Source organism: Coloeus monedula, assembly GCF_965178545.1.
Source record: "Coloeus monedula genome assembly, chromosome: 2".
Classification (NCBI taxonomy): Eukaryota; Metazoa; Chordata; class Aves; order Passeriformes; family Corvidae; genus Coloeus; species Coloeus monedula.
Genome location: NC_138782.1, coordinates 104,845,807 through 104,865,103, shown reverse-complemented (window position 1 = coordinate 104,865,103; position 19,297 = coordinate 104,845,807).

The following is a 19,297-nucleotide window of genomic DNA, read 5'->3' as shown; positions in this document are numbered from 1 at the left end:
GTCAGTGACACAAAGCAGGTCTGCAGTTTGAGCTGCCCTCCAGGGACCTCCCTCTGGGGCCTCCTCCAAGTGGAGAATCCACAACAGAGGCAGGGATGACTTTGATGTGTTTGTATGATCTTTGAACTGAAGATTAACAACAGTTAACAACAAATGAGAATTTTGTCCTGTCATGACTGCTGTGCCACAGTGTCCTCCTTCCTGGGGTAGTAGGGATGCTCAGTGAGCAAAGGGGCTTGTGTCCCTCTCCTGGGGGTGTTGCCAAGGGTCACATTAAGCTGTGACCAACTACAGCTACTTCAGCTCTCTCAGAAAAACATTTGCTTTCCACCAGCTGAATGCTATGAATCTGCAACTTCCCCCCTAGAAGCCCCTTTTATTCATCCCCAGCAAAAACTGAAGTGACACGTGGCCAAGTTATAATGCCTCAGGCACACACACATCTCCCAGCATATTCCCTTACCTACATGTATGCTCTCTGTTCCCAGCCCAAGCAAATTGCATTTGCTCATCCTCGGGGGTGTGGGAGCTCGCACCTGGCTCCCCCTGTCTCCAGCTCCCTGCTGACACACTCCTGCAGCCCCCAGCTCCCTCCCTTCCTACAAGGCTCCTGCTCTCACAGTTCGGCTTTCCCCCCTCTCCCCAGCCTTCCCAAAGTAGCCTCCCAAAGACAGGGGCTGGAGTTCAGGGATCCCTTTTCATCCCTCTCAGTGTTCCTATCCATTTCTGTCGAGGGGAATGATTTTTATCCAAGCCATTGTTTTCTCTTTCCTGTCTGGTTTCTTTAGTTCCAGTACTGCCTCCTTTAAGTCTGCCTTTCCAGTTAGCAACGCAGAACTGAGCTGGGAAAGCAAGTTGTAAGGCATAATCATTAAAAAAAACCCAAACAAACCCAAACATTTTGCATGCTTTTCCCCCACCTTAAAAGCTATGCAGAAATTTATGTGCATAAAAACACAGGACTCCCCTGTCAGGGTGCTGGAGCCCAGTGGGGAGAGCAGCAGAGGCTCCAGTGCTGAGTCAGGCAGGCAGGCAGGGTGCTGGGGAAGTGCCTCCCCTGTGATCTGGCCTTTCCTATGTTTTCCAAATAATTGGACATGTTGAATGTTGAATCCCACAAACGGGTTAAGTCCAAACCTTAAGTGAGTCGGCTGCAGTGGGAATGAGTTGCAGGGTGTTTCACCATCCCTCTGCTCCTCCCTCCCAGCAAGCTGGAACACTGCTCAGGTTTTTCTCTGCAAACTGCCAAACCACGATTAAACCTTAGACTCATGCCATTGGAGAGAGGAAACTATTTATAGAATAAAAAAATTGAATGAGTTTGCTGCCCAGGTTCATATTTGGTGGCTTCAACAAATTATATAAGGGCAGATTTCAAACCACCACCTTTGGAGAATCCTTGTCAGGCTTTTCCCAGTTCTTCCTGTTGTTTTGCTCTCCTCTGCTGATTAGAGCTGGGCATCATTTTGCAAGAGTATTTTAATTGGAACATTTTTAATGTTTTCTTTAGGTGAGAGTTCTGTAGCCTGGCCTAGCCTGAGGATCTTGCTCAGAGCCTTGCTGTAAGCAGTGGGATCCTGCAGCCTCCAGAAGTCAAGGTGTAGAATTCCCTTGTGGTCTACTCATAAGCCTGATAGTGTGGTGATGATAATGGAAGGTATGGAAGATGTTCCTTCCTTCCAGTTGTTTAGCATTTATCAAAAGTTCTTAATAAAATACATTATGTAAAAAACACTGCAACTTGACCTACTGTTAACAGAAGAGCTGTCTTAAAAAAGTATTTCATGGCTCACATTTCAATTGCTGCATATTATAGTTAAATATATAAATTGAAACTCAGAACTGAGCTGCCAGAAGCCTAGGAATCATGAGTGCTCAGTACTCCTGAGGACATTAGTTGTCCTCAAAATTGAGATGCAGACAGCTACCTGATAAAATATTGACTTTTTCAGTAACACAACTTTGAATATGAAGAGCAACCTAAAGACACAATTTATAATCTAGAGGAACAGGGAGACCTGCTGTCCCATTGAAAATTGCTCCTGCAGACTTCTGAGAACCCCTCACAAGATGATACCAGCCCCAGCTGCCAGCAGGAGCCAAAGTACTTTAAGCGCTCATGCAGCATTTCCACGAAACAGAGCTCTAGTTTGCAAGTGGTAGGAAACAATCCACAATATAAACAGGGAAGTGTATCCCTATCAGCATGCAGTGCTGCTTTCAACTCATTAAGAAGAAGGATTACTTTTCTTATTTCAAGACACATCACAGCAGTACATGACCTTTGGATTAGACAAGGGTTCTGATGGAATCTTCTAAAGCATTGCAATGCATTTTACATCTCTGTGTCCCAGAGCTGACATGCATTAACTGCTGCAGAGTTTTATAAGATAGAGCAGCAGCCTAGGGATGGTTTTGGCATCCCTGCCTACCTCAGGTCCGTATGGCACGATATAAAGTAGTTTCTCAGGTCACATGGAAGGTGTGTCTTGTTTCCTCCGGTTAACGGAGACAGGGAAGTGCCCCCTGGGGACTGTGTTTTAGTTGTAATATTTCCTTTGTTGTAAACAACAAGTTATGCCCTAGGAAAGGACCTGCTAAAAGGATCTGGAGGGTGAAATCTGCTTTGCTTGTAGCTTGGCTAGGCTTGGCTTGGGTGTGGCTTTGCCTCCAGGCATCAGCCAGTGCGCCTGATTAAGTGTCCAGCTCCCACAGCATTTAATGATGCTTTTGAGTTAATTCACAGAAAATTAAGACTCTAAACTGCAAGAAATCTGCTAATATGATCCCCTTTTTTTCATAAGTAAGGTGGTTGTAACATTTAGGAACCTTAGATCTGTGGGTGAAAGCTGAACTTCTAAACAGAGCTGAGTGGTGTTTCAGTCCTAAGGTTCAAGGAGTGCTTCAGGCTTGTTAATGATTTCAGCTAAAATGATGAGTTATACACCAGTCCTTGGCTTGCAATTTAAATATTTAAAATATCTGTCACACAGCAATCTTAATCATTTAAATATTGTGCGGGCATACATGAGAAAAACCAGGCGAAGAAGTGGCATTAAACAAAAGCAAGATACTGCATTAAGTGCAAAAGGAATGAAATTATATGGAGTGTTGGGATATTACTTAGATGTTAATGTTCAGTTTTAACAAGCTCTTAAGTAGTGCTTGATTTGATTAGGTTAGATTAGGGATTAGGAGGGATTAGATCTAATTCACGAATCAGACAAAGCCTGAAAAACTCCATGAGAGAAATGTGGGTTGGAGGTTTTAGCAGCACGTAAGTGACATCCAGGCAGTGGAAGATGATGGGAGCAGCTGTGTCCAACAGCCTCCCTCCTGTATCTGCAGCTACTAAGGGTGAACAAAGCTTTCCTGGCTGCACAAGTGAAGTGCTGCATTATGCTCCAAACACTTCTTCCTTAGAAAGATCCTAATGTCCTCCCCAGCTTCTGTACCTCTGGAAAGGGCTGAGATGGAGGCACAGGAAGGACTCAATACAGCAGTAACATCATACCTACAGGAGTACTGCCCTTGATACACCAAGTACAAGCATGATGACAAAGTGATAGGAGCATCACAAAGATACTGTAGGCAGGGCATCACTGCCTGTTGCCCAGACATTGCTTGAAAACACTCCAGACTCCAGGTTATTGCCTTTAAATTGTTTACATCCTCTTAACAACTTACTGACACACCTGGGTGAGGCAGGCATACTTCCACCACCAGACTTCGAGTTTTAACGGGGGCTCAGCATTTCTCAGGATGCAGAATGACAACAGGAGAATTGTCAGGGTGCTTTGTGGCAAGGGTAGCACAAATTAGCATGCAAGTTCTGTTGCCATAATTATAATGCTTTTTACAGGCATGATGAGCATCCTTGAAATGCTTTGACAGAGATCAGATTTCAGCTACGAAGTCCACATTACTTTACAGCCTCAATTTATCTATTCAATTAGGTTGATACCAAAAGCTGTGAGGCACCAGTTTCACTTCACTTTCTTTGAGCAGGAAAAAAGCAACACTTCCATCTTTATTTTCTCTAACAATGGGATGCACTGTTGTGGCCATATTCCTCCTTTCAGCTCAGAAGCTGGCTTGAAGCAGGTTGGGGTGGTTTTTCAAGCCATCTTTTGCCAGGCATTACAAAGGAAGTGTCTGCTTTGGACAGTGCTTCAAAGGACAAATGCTTGAAGAAAGCAAACATCATTCAGAGCAGATCTATCCTGGCAGATGTATACCAGCAATATCATAGGAACTAAGCTTCTCCCAAATATTTGGCAGTGAAAGCTTGCAATCAAAATGGGGATGAGCTAATCGGTGTACAAACAAGGCACACTGTCTTTAAGTGTTCCTTGTCATGTATCACATCCTTCTGTAAGTGTGCTAGGAAGTGTCTGTCCAGATTTGGGGGAATATGAATGGTAAAATTCACACAGGAAAGTAGACAATATGATGTCCTGAGTTCAGGGACCAAAGCTACTGCTGGTCCTGACTTTTTCAACACGGAAAGGGAACCTTTCCTCTCCCCATCCCGGAAAGGGAATAGAGTTGAACAGAGGGTATTTGTCCCCAGTGTTCCATTTCCTTGTAGAAACAGATTCCTAATCTTTCAGTGGAAAGAGCAAGATGCTCCACAAGGCACACTCCCCATTCTCCTACGTTTAACATTCACTAACACTTATCCCTGTGCCTCAAGCTGGTGGCTTTGCAGTAGGCCGATGATCTGGCTGGTTCTCCTCCAGACCCAACCCTGACTGTGAAAGAATGTAAAAGAATGTGGTGAAATGGAAAAAGAGTGATCTACTATTGTAAGGGATGATCCAGGAGAGTGATTTTTGTCTTTCCCTTTCCATGCCTCACTCCAGCTAGATGGATGTCAGAGGGACAGGAGTTACGTGTAGTGCATTTCACAAACTTGCATTGAGTTTAACAGCATTGAGATGAACACTCAGTACATAACAAACAATAATAGCCGTGTCCAGCTGGGAATGACAATTCCTTCTCCAGTGCACTCAGAGATCTGCTTCAGCCTAAGGACTGGTACAACAGAGGAACTACAGCTTAAACACTAATACAGGAATGGAAAGGGCAACACTGCCCAGTCAGGTGTACCTCAAGTCAAGGAGTCACGAGTTTTTCCACCTCCCTTTTGGCCTTCTGAAACAAGAGAGAGACCAATGCCATTGAAGGAAGAATGTCATCCTTGCCTTCCCCAGGGATCCTTGTAGGAGAGCTTGAAGAATAGTGTTAACTAGGCTTGCTCCTGAAGTTAGTGTTATTTACTGCAAACTGGCAAAGATTTAAACCCAGTTTGCAGGCAGATTCAGTAACCTGTTGGAGGATGCAACCTTTCAGGATAACAGGAAGTGGATCCTTCTTCTGAAAATATCCCATATTCTTCTACTGCCATGTCAACATATTTTGCCAGATACCTGTTATTTGCTGCAGCCATTACCTGCTTTCTTGCACTTTGGCAAAGAGCAAAGTGCTGGTCTTCAGTATTCTATCTGGTGGCAAGCTGATTTACCACCACAATCCCATACTGAAGTCTGGAACTGATGACCTTTTGAGAAGCCTGCCTCTTGGCCACATCCCTAGCAACTGCTTAGTGCAGGAAAAAAAGTGGATGAGGGATACAGAGGGATAGTTAGGACCCTGACTGTGACAGAAATAAATAAATAGAGCAAGACTTCAAGAATGGTACCAGGGCCTACTACAATATGCTGTTACCAAGACCTGACTGCTCTCTGGTTTCTGAATCCCAGCTGGAGCATCTCTCTACATTGTAGACTGGGGAAGGTACCATTCCAAAGGATGGGGCACTGGAACAGGTTGTTCAGAGAAGTTGTGGATGCCTCACCCCTGAAAGTGTTCAAGGCCAGGCTGGACAGGGCTTTGAGTAACCTGGTCTAGTGGAAGGTGTCCCATGGCACTACTCCTGATACAGGCCAGGATGTCATTGGCCCTCTTGGCCACCTGGGTACACTCTGGATCATGTTCAGCTGCTCCCAACCAACACCCCCAGGTCCTTTTCCACTAGAGAAGCTTTCCAGCTACTCTGTGTCCAGCCTGCAGCATTGCATAGAGTTGTTGTGGGACCCAAGTGTAGGACCCAGAACTTCATCTTGTTGACCCTCATACCGTTGGCCTCAGCCCATTGATCCAGCCAGTCTAGGTGCCTCTGCAGACTCTTCCTGCCCTCCAGCAGATCCCACCCAACCAGGTGTCATCTTTGAACTGTCTGAGGGTGCACTCAGTCCCCTTGTCCAGACTGCTGATGAAGCTTGTTGCCTCCTCCTCCACTGAGCTGACTGCCCAGGTGATAAGGCATTATTACATCAGTCAAAAAAATTCACAGCTAAAGGAAAACCACATCAGTTGGAAGGTAAAGTGCTTTTATTCTAGAAGTGCTTACTGTACACAGGGGCAGAAAACTTCTAAAGATGTGTTGCTGGCTTACAGTTTAATTGGTGCCCTCAGTTTTGAGCCAGCATAAATCATTATTATGAGGGAAATCGCTGAGGTCACGCTATGCAGACACTTGCTAAAGGAAAGCAATTCTGAGAGTTGCTATAGGGAATTCTCTGCAGCTTTCCTATAGTTTTGCAGTGTACTTCATGCTGACCTGCTGGAATTAAATGAACTTATACCAAAAGTAGTGCTGTCCCTTAGCAGGAAGACTGTGCATCGACACAGCTCACTGGTGGTGCTCAAACTGGGAGGGAGTGTGCTTGTGTCTAGCCTGGGCCCAGTGTTCTGGGGGAATAGGATGTATTTTTCCTTCTCTGTCCTTATCCTCATTTTAAAAAATCCAGTTTTGCCTGCTTGCAACAAGTTTAACAGTGACATCCTTCAAATTGAGGGCAGCCCTAAACATGCCCACTTACTAATTTGCCTCTCATGCACTTTGCTACTCCATACCAAAAGCAGCCATCAACTGTCTTAATGGAGACACACACAACCCCTGAAGTCTCTCTCTAATTAATAGCCTTCTACCCTCCTGCTCCTTTCCTGGATATCTAGGAATCCATGCCATGTTTAATAAATTTCTCCTTGAGTTACCAGAAAAGAACTGCTTTTAGACAACAGGCCCAGGGGACAAGGAAAAATTTGGAAAGATTAAATCCTTGTAACTTCAGATTTGTTTAGGTCTGGAAAGAATCTGTGAGAAAGAAGACCTAAACCTGAGGAAAAGGCTAAAGGACATCTGCACTGGGTTAATGTCTGTAAATTGGAAAGTAATTTCTTGGTTTTCTCCTTTGTGTTTCCCCAGATCATCAGTGTAATAAAGAGAAGAGAGACAGAAAAGGGCAGGGAAAGGGCTGATACCCTACAGCACAACAGCTTTCAGGGATCATGGAGGAGCAAACTCTCCTGAAGCCTGTGGTCTTTAATACTCCTAACTGCTTTTCAGATGCTTAGTAATGTGGTTTTACTTAGTGTTTACCTCTATGTGTTCCTGGCTATTTAATTTTAAAAAAACCCACTGAAAATATCTTTCCACTGAAAGTGCAGTTAATTCTGCACATGAAATAAGGTTAAAGGTTTACTGCATATCTATGTATGCAATATGCTTCACTGGTGGTTTATATAAAGACCTATCTGTAGTTCACAAGTGGCTGTTTGAGCCACGCCAGGAGCACAATGCATTTCTGACTTCATGGCCCCAAGAACGAACAGCATTTCTGTGAGGTTCCTTATCTGTCTATTCAGGGCATTTGGCTTGTGTATCCTCTACCTCTTCTCACACCTGCACAATACCCTCTTGTTTGTTTTTCCCTTAAAAAATTGCTGCAAAAGTATTTCTGTCCTACTTCCACCTCAGCATCAGTGCTGTCCATTCAATCATGCTTCATCCAAATCATATTTCATAGTCCTTATAAAGCTACCCAGGCCATAGGACAAGGGACTTTTTTGCTATCTGTGTGCAGAACAAGAGACTGAAATAAAGCAGCATCCTCTGAATAAGCAGAATAACTCAACAGAAGACATCAGGATTAGGCTGATTTGCTCCCATGAGGATCTGTGCTGTGTCCATTGCTTATCTACAAAATGTACCCTGAACATCCAATTACGGCTTCTTCAAGCTTGGGACCTTGGAACTGATCTTATTTAAAACTTTCATTAACAACCTTGGTGCAAGAAAATGAAAACATGCTAATGAAACAAGAGCATACCACAAGATTCAAAGATTGTGTCAGTGCAGAGGAAGATCAGAGTATTGCACAGGTAGGTTAAGAGTAAAACAGATTAAAACTGAAGATCATGGAATATAAAGTCATGTATTTAGGGATTAACACCAGAATTTCTGCTATACACTTAGAAGCCCACAATTTAGCAGCAAACTAGGAGCACCTTACATTTCTTACATAAGAAATGTACACCTTACATAAGCACAATCATCCCTTGCTAATGTGACACAGGGCTGAAAAGCCCAAGTTTTATGCCAAGAGGTATGAGCTATTTTCACCAGTAAAAAAGTCAATGTGCTAGTACCAAAAGTCCTATTGAGATCTTGCTGGGATATTCTAAGGAACTGGTTTTTGTGTTGAACAAAGACAAATTCAGGCTCAAGAGGTAGGGAGGCTGTTTTGGTGGCGGGAAGGAGGGAGATACAAAGGGGCTAGCATTTAGGAGGTTTAGGCTGCACTTGCACAGGCAGCATGAGTGAATTGTAAGGTAGGATTACAGGATTTGAGGCAGATGCAGGCAACCAGACATGCTCCTGCCTTGAAATGTGCACAGAATTTGTTCTCATGCTTCAGTAAACAAGCACAGAGCCTTCCAACATCCCCTGCACTGCCTTCCCTCAGCATACTTCTGCTGTTCACAATTAAAGGCAAACCTGAGAGGGGAGACAGGCCTGCAGGAACTCCCTTAGAAGCTGCCTTAGCAAAATGTGGAAAACTAACGTGGATCTTCCTTGCCAAACTGGACTAGATATAGCCATCTCCTTCCAACTAATGAAACACTTATTTTTGTTCCAATCTCTCAGCTGGGACTCCTATCCTGGTGTTTTGATATTTGATCCCATTTTCCCCCATCTGCTCACACATTCTCTCATCCCTCACCCCAACCTATTCCCTCCAGGAGTTGCCTATGTGTGTCTGAGGGATGAGATGAACTGCAGAAGGGAATGTCTCACATCTGGCTCTTGTACTTCAACATGGGCATTAAGGGGCTCTTTTGCAAAGAAGCAGCATCAATAATTCAGCAACACGAGAAGAGTGGAAAGCCCATGGCTGAGTTGGAGCCAGGCAATCATTTGGGAATGTAAAAGATGCCAGGACTTAGTATTCCTATGTTGAAGCTTTGGGAATATAACATAGCAAAGAAAGCAGTTTCCAGGGATTGTGGACATCCGCACTACCTCCCGCATGTTGACTGACAAGCTACGTACAGAAATACATCTCTCCAGTGAGGACTAGAAAGTTTGATGGAAGGAAGAGGAAAAAACATACAGAGTGCCTTTCATCGACCCCAGTGCAATGGAGTCTGCAGTGCACAGTCTCCAGCGCTCCAGCCAGGGTTAAGCACCTGGCAGAGGGCCCAACACACCCATTTCCTCTGCCTACTCTTCACTGCTACCCATGGGGTCAGCTGCCAGCCAAGGACAGTCTAGGGTGGTTTGACCCCAGATAACAAGTGCTGGGCTCTGAGTGTAGGAAACACTCATCTGTGGGCTCCACTCCTTCAACTCCTACAGGTTTCTTAGAACCACTGAGATTCTGATGCCACCACAGGTGCTCACAGCATTTTTTATTTATCCAAACTGGTGCAAACTTCAAACAATGCTAAAGTCTACAGGGATAAGATTTGTTTGGCCACCTTCTCAGATGCATCAATTTCTGCCACTGTCACTGATGCAAGCAAAAAGGTGGGAATACAGGTTTTACTTTTCAGTCCGGCCAAAGATAAACTGCACAGTGCCTAAAGATGCAGGCTCAATGTCTTGACTAATGACCTGGAAAAGAGTGTGAACTGAGCAAATTTACAAGTGATACAATGTTATTTGACCGTCAAAACAGAACTTTGAGATAAGGTTGTGAAAAACCTCTGTAGAGACCTAACAAATGCTGGTTGAAAGGACAACACGAAACAGAGGAAATGCCATGTTATCAAGTACAGCCTAGGAAGAAATTATTTAAGTATTGATATGGTCAGCAAAATAAGAACATTTGCACAATGTTCAGTGTCATTTTATAAAGCTGACAAAATATCAGGAAGAATTGTACTGAGAAAAGTCCTGAAAGCATTAAATCACTGTCTAAATCAATACAGTCTCACCTTGCAAGCAGTGTCCAGTACCAAGCCTCCCATCACAGAGATCTATGAGAAACATACAGTGTCCACAGAGGTATAACTGAAGAATTTCGAAAGTAAGGATGGACTAAATGAGATTGTACAAATCCTACAATGGGCTTACAATAAAAATCTTCAAGCAATTAATTAAATACAAAAGACACACATTCAAAACAGGCAGCATTTTTCTCTGATTTATACCAGACAAAAATCAGGCCTTATCCTTTTAAAGTGAATAAAAGGGAGCTTGTGCTCTTTGAAAGCAAACACTAAATGACTCTTGATGATAATCATCCTACTTATCAGGCCCTGCAACTACTGTTCCTTCAAACCAACTAAACGGCTGTGTGCCAAGAGTAACAATAAATTAATTGCATCAGCAATATGGAATATTCCTCTCCACCTGAAAAGAATGTATGACTTTGAATGAAAGTATATGAGTATGACATAAAAGGAGAAAATGTAGAAAATTCAGTCCCCTAATAAATACCACTTTAAACAGTATGAAATTGAGCCCTTCATACAGGCCTGATGACCATTTATGTGCCTTCTGAGTGAACATAACCTGTTCATAATTAATATATAATGTTTATATTAGTCCATTAGGGGTAATCTTCAGCCGTTATGAATATTCATCAAATTGTTCTCATATTTGTAGACTTTGGCTTATGTTCAACCTATTTCATTTTATTTAGTTGCTTAAGGATCTGGAAACAGATACTTCCACAGTCTCAGTGAAATGGGAAGAATCATTCCCTGGAAGTGTTTTTTACAGGCTACTTAGAGATGCTGGGGCTAGTATGCTCAAAAATCCAGTAACGTGGAACTATGTCTACTGGAGAGAAATCCATGCCTGTCTTTCTGTGGAGCATTCTAACAAAGTCTTGGAAAACAAATCCAACATTTCCAGGATACACCCTTTTTATCTGTAAGAGAGACATTATTGCAGCCTTTCAATATATACAGGGGACTTATAAGAAAGATGGAGAAGGACTTTTTACCAGGGCTTGAGCTACAGAACAAAAGACAATGGTTTTAAACTGAGAGCAGATTTAGATCAGACATAAGGAAGACATATTTTATGATGAGGGTGTTGAAGCATTGGTATGCATTGCCCACAGTTCTGGATGCCCCATCCATGGAAGTGTTCAAGGCCAAGTTGGACGGGGCTTTAAACAACCAGGTCTAGTGAAAGATATCCCTGCCCATGGCATGGAGGTGCTTTCATTAGTACTGTAGAAGCATGGGGTTGTTTTTGCCATGAGAAAAGTTTTGCAGCCTTCTTCTTCAGGGTAAGAATTCCTGAAGAGTTTGACAGAGCAGGACATTTGTTTCCTACTTAGCTGTGATGACAGTAGCATGGGTACAATAAAGCAAGATGGTCAACCAGTACTCCTCCAATATCACGCCCAGGAAATTAAGATACCATCCCTCCACACAAACAGTTGAATGAAAGAGCTAAGAAAGTGGTAATTTGTGAAACAGAAAAAAATCCCTATGAAATATTTTATATATTTTATATAACATTTTATGCTAAAACTTTCTCCTTAATTATCTTATTATTTTAATGGTCCATGCATAGCTTTTAAGCACAGGTAAAGATGTATGGAAACATTGTATTTAAAGTTACATAAATAAGGCAAATTCATAGAATTGCCTGTTCTTAAGAAGGGGAGCAATGCTAACTAGGTAACATCTAAACTTTCAAACACACTTTACTGAAGGTTACACAAACAAGAATAATTTGAGGAACCCCATAAAGAAGCAGAATTAAATAAATACTGGGCTTTACTTACAGCTTTTCTGTGTGTTCTATTTGGAAGTCTCCAGTGTTCAAATACATGGCAGTTAGATCTGAAAACTCCTCCCAGCACCAATTTTTAACACTGTGAACATCTAGCACCTTCAGACTAAAGTCCTTATGTACTCATCCACGGATCAGGATCACATCTGAATCTCCCTATTCAGAAGTGTATCTCCTGCTGCAGAAATGGCTTTATCTGCCAAGACAGAAAACATCAGCATGTTACCGTGCTCTTTTGGGGTTGTATGTTGTAAGCACAGCTCTTCACCCCAACGGAAAGCTCTGCCCTCTCATTAGCAGTAGACATAAAAAGAGGGAAAGGGAGGTTGCCTCTCTCATTTGGTTTCTCCAGAAGGCAAAACTTCACATTGGTAAGCTCAACCTACCAACTCAGGAGGCAACCCCACACTTAGATACATCTTTCCCTAGTCTGAAGCATTTTTCCTTGCTTGTAGCTCCATGGACACTCATCCCGTGTATCTGAAACTTCCTATAACAATAATGCAAGTAATTAAGTAATACAATTTCCATTAGCACAGGTCATCATTAAGCAGCTTGCCTATAATGATGGCAGACAACTACAACAATGATAAAATATTTCAGTAAAACAAAGATGCAGTATGTTAACTGCCAAAATTAATTCACTTACTGAAGATGTATGTATAGTGCCCTGTTCTTGGCCTGTGAAAGGGCATTTCAGCTAAAATATGTATATATATGCATATGCTGTGCCCTTCTTCTGCTGAAGAATTATTTTATTCTATATATAAATCGCTATTAATGGTGTACCCGATGTATAATCGTAAGTAGTGAGACATTTAACATGCGTTTTCCATAGTCCTCAGACTTCTGATCTTTGTACATGAAAGACAGTACTGAGTCCTAATTAAACTCATAACCAAGAACCTTGTCATTAGAAATTGTATGGAAAAATTCAATACATACACATCCTATTGCTATGTTGAGCTGATGGAAGAGCATGAACTCTTCAAAACCTAAATATCTCACCTTTGAACAAATTTTTGAGGGCTACTACATAATTAATTTTAGTCTGTAAAATTCAGATGAGAAAGGATAGTTATATCACATCTTCCCACAGGTATCCCTAGTTAACCACTTGACTGCCTTTTTTCTTTCCATCTCTATCTTCTTTGTCCTCTCCCTTTCCTTACCTTATTCTTATGGCTGCTCTACAGTGGGAATAATCTAATAATCATAGTTTGTTGTTATTGCTCCCCTAGCAGGCACTGTATTTCAGAATAAAAGTGGCTTTCTTTATAGAATGGAGTTTCCATAAGGAAACATAAGGAATTAACCCAGTTTACTTATAGTTTACAGGTGTAACTATTCACAGTTCCTTTACCAGTCAGTTCACCTGTATAGATGAACACTTGACCTTCAGATATACATCAGTCTTAATGTTATATGACACAGAACAGAAAAGTACATTTAGATTATACAGAGAAACTACGTTAGTACTTTCAGATCAATTGCTTGTCTATTTTTCCAACTGTTAATTGATACTGTAAGAGATATTACCTCTCTGCACCAACTTTGCCTCCTGGCATCCCTAGCCCATCACAAAACTAACAAGAGTGGCCTGCAGTGACCTGCTTGCAGTGACCTGCCTTGCAGGACCCAAGGCTTTCTCACATCATGCTCCCAACTACACCTCTAATGCCCCCTCTCCTGTCCCCACTGTGTTACTTGGTTGACTGATGCCCCTTCTCCCATTTGAATAACATGCTCATATGGCAGTTGCAGGGGAAAGAGAAGAAGAGAGAGATAAAAACCAAGAAGTGCAGAGGTCAAACACATAACAGAGCTCTCCCTGAATTTGCTAAACCTTTATTAAACCTGAAGCCTTTCCAAGTACCAGTGCATCTTTATGTATTTTGGTCTTATTCCCTAGTGCCCCTTTCCCTTCCAATACTTGTCACTCCCTAAAAGGCACACTGAACATGTGCAGTGTTTGGGCTCTCTGACCTCTCCATATTGTTTTTGCCTTACACATCCACTCTCACTACCTGCTTTCTCATTTGTCATGACCATTGGCAAAATGGCATAAGAACCAAAAATCTATACAAATCTATTGCAATACAGACATTTTTTGAAACCAGTAATCTCATATCACTACAATACACTGTTAATGGATGAGCAATTTTAATGGTCCACTCCCATAAATTGGGTAATTTTTCTTAGATAAAAGCAAGATATATAATTAGAAAAGGGAACTAGTTACTTGTAATGAAAGAATAATCAAATCACCATTAAGAGGACATTAGCCACATTTTTCTTAATTCTAGGGGCCCTCCTGTTGCCTCCTGATAGGAAGATAAAATTTACTTGACAATCTGAGTGACTTTTTCCAGTCCTGTTTGTTTATGCAAAAGGGGACCTTTTATCAACCTTTAGCAGAGCAAGTTGCATGTAACTGAACAAAAGCCATTAAAAGGCTATTTGCTTCCTTTCCATAAAAAAACCCACACACCTCAACTTTGAGGGATACTGTGAACTCCAGCTGGCTCCTGTCCTCCCACTTGTAAGACAGAGCCAGTGAAAATAAAAGAGAAGCCCGAGGGAAATTTGAAAAAGCTAGACCAGTGCAGGGTATTACTGGAGAGGAATCCCATATGGGACTCCATCACACGTGTCTCTTGGCAGTGAGGTCCCAGGGCTTTGAATCTACTTCACAAGAGATTCACTGGACATGCTTAGGACCAAAACAGACAAACCTGCATTTTAATGCCAACAGCACAAAAAAGGTGTTCAGAATGGTTCTGTTTAGTCAGCATCCTCCCTCCTTCCCTCACAGGACATCAGGAGGAAAGAAAAGCTCTCTGAGGTAGCGAGATGGCTCACCCAGATAACATAGGTTCACCTTGGTTCCCCAGACCCTATTCCACTCTTCAGTACCACATGCCGCAGAAGGAAAGGATGCAGAGAAACCTGTCATGTTCAATAAGGTTATATATACTGCACCTCCCAAAAGAGGAGTGGAATCTAATATCAATTACTGCAATGGCAGGAGGGAAGAAAGAGTGTCAGACAAAGGCTGAGACGCTACTATCAACCATGATCAGTAGCTGCCTCAGCACATCAGACTACAATAGCATTTATCTTGCAGCAGATATCAATATTAATCAATACCATCCTTTACAAGCAACAACCAAACTACTCCCAGCATAAAGATACACTTATCCTGAAGCCAGTTAAACCAGACAAATGGCATTCAGCACCAAAACTAAGGTTCAGTACCATCCTCCCATGCTGCCAGTCACCTTCCTAACCCAAGTATTCTTCGATCCCTCTTCTCCTAGCAGAAGAAAACTATTTGCATAAAACAGCACCCACCATTTGCTACACATTCATCAGCATCTTCAGAGGCTTGGAGCAATTAGTTTATACCAGTAATGAACAAGCCATGCAAATATTTTCAAAAATTTAAGAAGTCCCGTGGCTTCCTCACAGCACAATACTGACACAATATGGAATCAGGTTAACATTTAAAGACCTTGATCCCACTGATTCACATTGATTTGTCACTTTACTGGACTCTGATGATGCTTTGGCCTCTTACATGGGTGACTTTCTATTTTTAATGTAAGAGTACTCATGCCACCCTCTAGCACCTTTAAGATATGAACATAAAACACAAGGGTAACAAAAGATCTTATCCTCTCATTCCTAAGTCCCCCAACCAAGTGCAAGATAAACAAATTTAAGTAAATCTAATTTTTATCTAGAAGACCACTGGTTTAATTCCTTTCCAAATGCTTAAATACAGATCAGTCTGTATGAACACACTTAGAATGTTTTTCATGTTTTAGCTAGAACAGTTTAGCTGTTTCTCACAGCAAAAATCAGGGGGAATTCCAGTTTTGTCCAGGATGACACACTTTATTACAATTTTATCCAAGAATTCCAACACCTTCAACCATCAAAATGGAGCCTTTAAACTCTTCAAGAAGCTGGCCAGATGGAAGTTAAGCGTTATGCTGGTTTCATGGAAAACTAACCAAATAGGAAAACACAATGAGAAAACTCAATTTTAATTTCCTCAGCTGACATCTTAAAATTTGCCTGCAGAATTTCCTTAAGACTCCAGCACTCATATAAGACTGCTAAATGTCTAGGCCTCCTAAGCAAGTCTTCTTCTCTGCCCAGAAGTTTTAGTAGAAGTTGGAACAACAAAAGAAGGCCAGAGGGTAAAGATACAGAAAGAATGACAGCAGGAGAAGAAGTGTACAGGCAGGAGATGAGCAGAAGGCAGGAATCAGAAAGGGATGAGATAGGCTAGCAGTGTAAATCAGGGGGCTGATAATAAGGAAAATATTACAGGAACTAGTATGGGAGGAAAAGAGAAAAGTCCTTAACCACCTTAATAAATTAAGGCCCTTAATAGGGCCTCAATAAGCATGAAATATGTTCTCTTTCCATTAAGTGAACAGACACGAGACTAGTTGTAAAGAATCTCCATCCCACTCAAGGCAGGACACAAAATGAGTAAGTTTTTCTACTGCTACCCACGTCAGGACTATTTCAGATAGTTCAGGAGTATGCTGCATATCCAAAGAGCTCACTCATACTGTTGTTCAGTGGCAGTCTGGGTAAATCCCATGACAGAACTCTGCTTTTGGGGGTTCTTTGTGTGTTTACCTTCATTCACAGTGCTGTATGTTTGCTTTGTGAGACGCCACTTTGACCTATTGTGTACCTGTTGTACAGATGGTAGGGAGGAAACTCCTGCCTGTGCCCTCTCAACCTCCTTTGCTGTAGAGACAGAAAGCACTTGATGGAGGGGGCTGGTTCTGCTGGGAAAAAGCAAGAAGAGTCTTATAGCAAATAACAGAGGCTCTAGAAAACTGTCTTCTAGCTCTGTTGTAAAGTTCACGTGTAAGTGTGAGGAATTTGCATTATATATATTCCTTATTTTGCTCCCACACCCCAATTGAGTAATTTGTGATGTGAGCTGCTAAGATGCTGAATGTGAGTAGGTGCATCTGAAGTCAGTGGGAGGTGGACTTTCTGTACATGCAAAGTAGCATAAAGCATTTACCACCCTGGAAATGAAGGTCTTTGATATGGTATTTACCACTTGGGAAATTAATATCTTAAATTTCTTCGTATAGGTAACCAGAAGTGTTGATGTTTTTAATTTCCTGCACACAAGACAAAATAGTGCCAACCACTTCATAGTGGTGACAAGGGTAAAGTCATTAACAGTCAGTAAGATTATAGCACTCCTGAAATGCTCTAAAGGAATTTTTTTTTTTTATTCAATAAAGGATAATGTTATGCAGTAAACTGTACAATAAAGTATACAGAGACTAAGCAGGTGTAAGAATATGGAATAAGAAATAAAAGAAACAAAGAACTGGAAAGCTTCTGGAGCTCAGTCTCCTGCTGCCTCAGGAAACTACATCATATAGGCACTTTTACAAACTCATCGGGCTCTGCCTTCAAAGTGGGTGGGTTTCCTGCCCTCAGCAAAGGAAAATGTCTCATGGCCTCATTGCTCTGAAAATTCCAAATCTTCTAAATTTATTAATGTCCATTTTACACACACTTGTCTTCCATTTAAACAACAATTCTACATCCATGCCATTCACTCTTCTTTTGAGACATCAAATCTCCTCTTAACATTCATTTTTCTAATCTAAACACAACAAATTCTTCAAGCCCCCTCTCAGAAAAGCTCCCCAAAGGACAACCTTCCTACTTAGCAATAGGGTTCTTGTGGGAAAATAAGCTTATGGCTGTGTGATTAAAAAGAGTATTGTAGGGCAGTCTTACGGCATGTAAGCCCACAAGACCCAAGCCTGAAAAGCAAGCAGCACAGAGGGGGTCTGAAGCCAGACACACACAGGCCACACAGCTGCTCTGCATACATACATCAAACTCTACATCATGCGTGGTGTTCAGTCTGCATCCATCACACAGCTCTATGCACACAAACTGCTCTGCTCAGCACTTCCCAACTTTTAACATAGTTCTGCATTTCTTAATGCAGCCTCTCAGTAGGTGGGAGAGAGATGGGAACTAAATGGTATGAGGGTAATTCTTAATGTCTTCCCCTTTTCTAAGGTGAATCAGTGAAGGAAGTAGCCTCAATTACATCTGCTGTTCTTCCTCAAATAAAACGCACTCACCCGGGCCTTATAGGTGGAATGGTTAGTTGATGGAGACATGGTGTTAATAAAGATTTTGTTACACAGTTGGTCAATTTTGGTCTTAACTTCATGTAAATGAAGATAATTATTAGGGTCTAGTGAAAATGAGAACATATCCTACTGACAAGGAAGAATAAATAGGCATCCTAAAACTGTAGCAAGTTACCAAGAGGTAACTTCTGAGAGAGAGCATTAAATATCCATAGGAGTTTCTGATTTTCATTAAATTTGAAAAGGTTGATACTGATAGGTCTGGTTTGTTGGTTTGTTTTTTTTTTTTTTAATAAATGAATGTTTCCAAAACTCAAATGACAAGAAAGAGTGGCTTGTTCACAGCACAGCTCAAATTTCCATGTGCATAGTCCCGGTCCTAGTCCAAACATGGACCAAGAGCTTTATGAGTTGAGACAGTAACATCCTGAGGTTGATTCACAGAATTCATCATCCCATCGGGATGCTAAAGTTCCTCAGTGTGACTATATTTGGTGATGCTAAAAGCAAAGGTGAGAGATCTCATCACTTCACGCAGAGACTTGGTACTGCACAGACACTGGAGAACCTGACCTCGCTTGACCTGATTTTGTATGGCAATACCAACAGCACAAACCCACCGTGTCCTTACCACATCCTCTGAGGCTCAGGCAGCGCGAGTGCACACAAAGTCATGCACCCACTCGGCCAGCGTTATGGCCATGGGTGCCTCATCTTTATCCAGTCACGGGTGGGTAACACGCTACTATGGTATGTCATAGCATGGTCTGACCTCTAGAGAATTAAGGTGAAATCAAGAGGACGAAAACAAGCAAATACACTGACAGTTGCTTATGGGAAATGCTGCCTCCACCCCCCGGGGCCCCGGGAACACGTACTCGGGAATACGAAGCCCCGCAGTGCCTGTACGAGACTCGGCCGCCCCCCGGCACCCGGCGGCGGCAGCACCCGGACTTCGTCCGGCCTCGCTCCGGAACGGCCGCAGGGGCAGCTCGGGCGGGGCCGGGCTCGCCGCCCGCTCCTACGG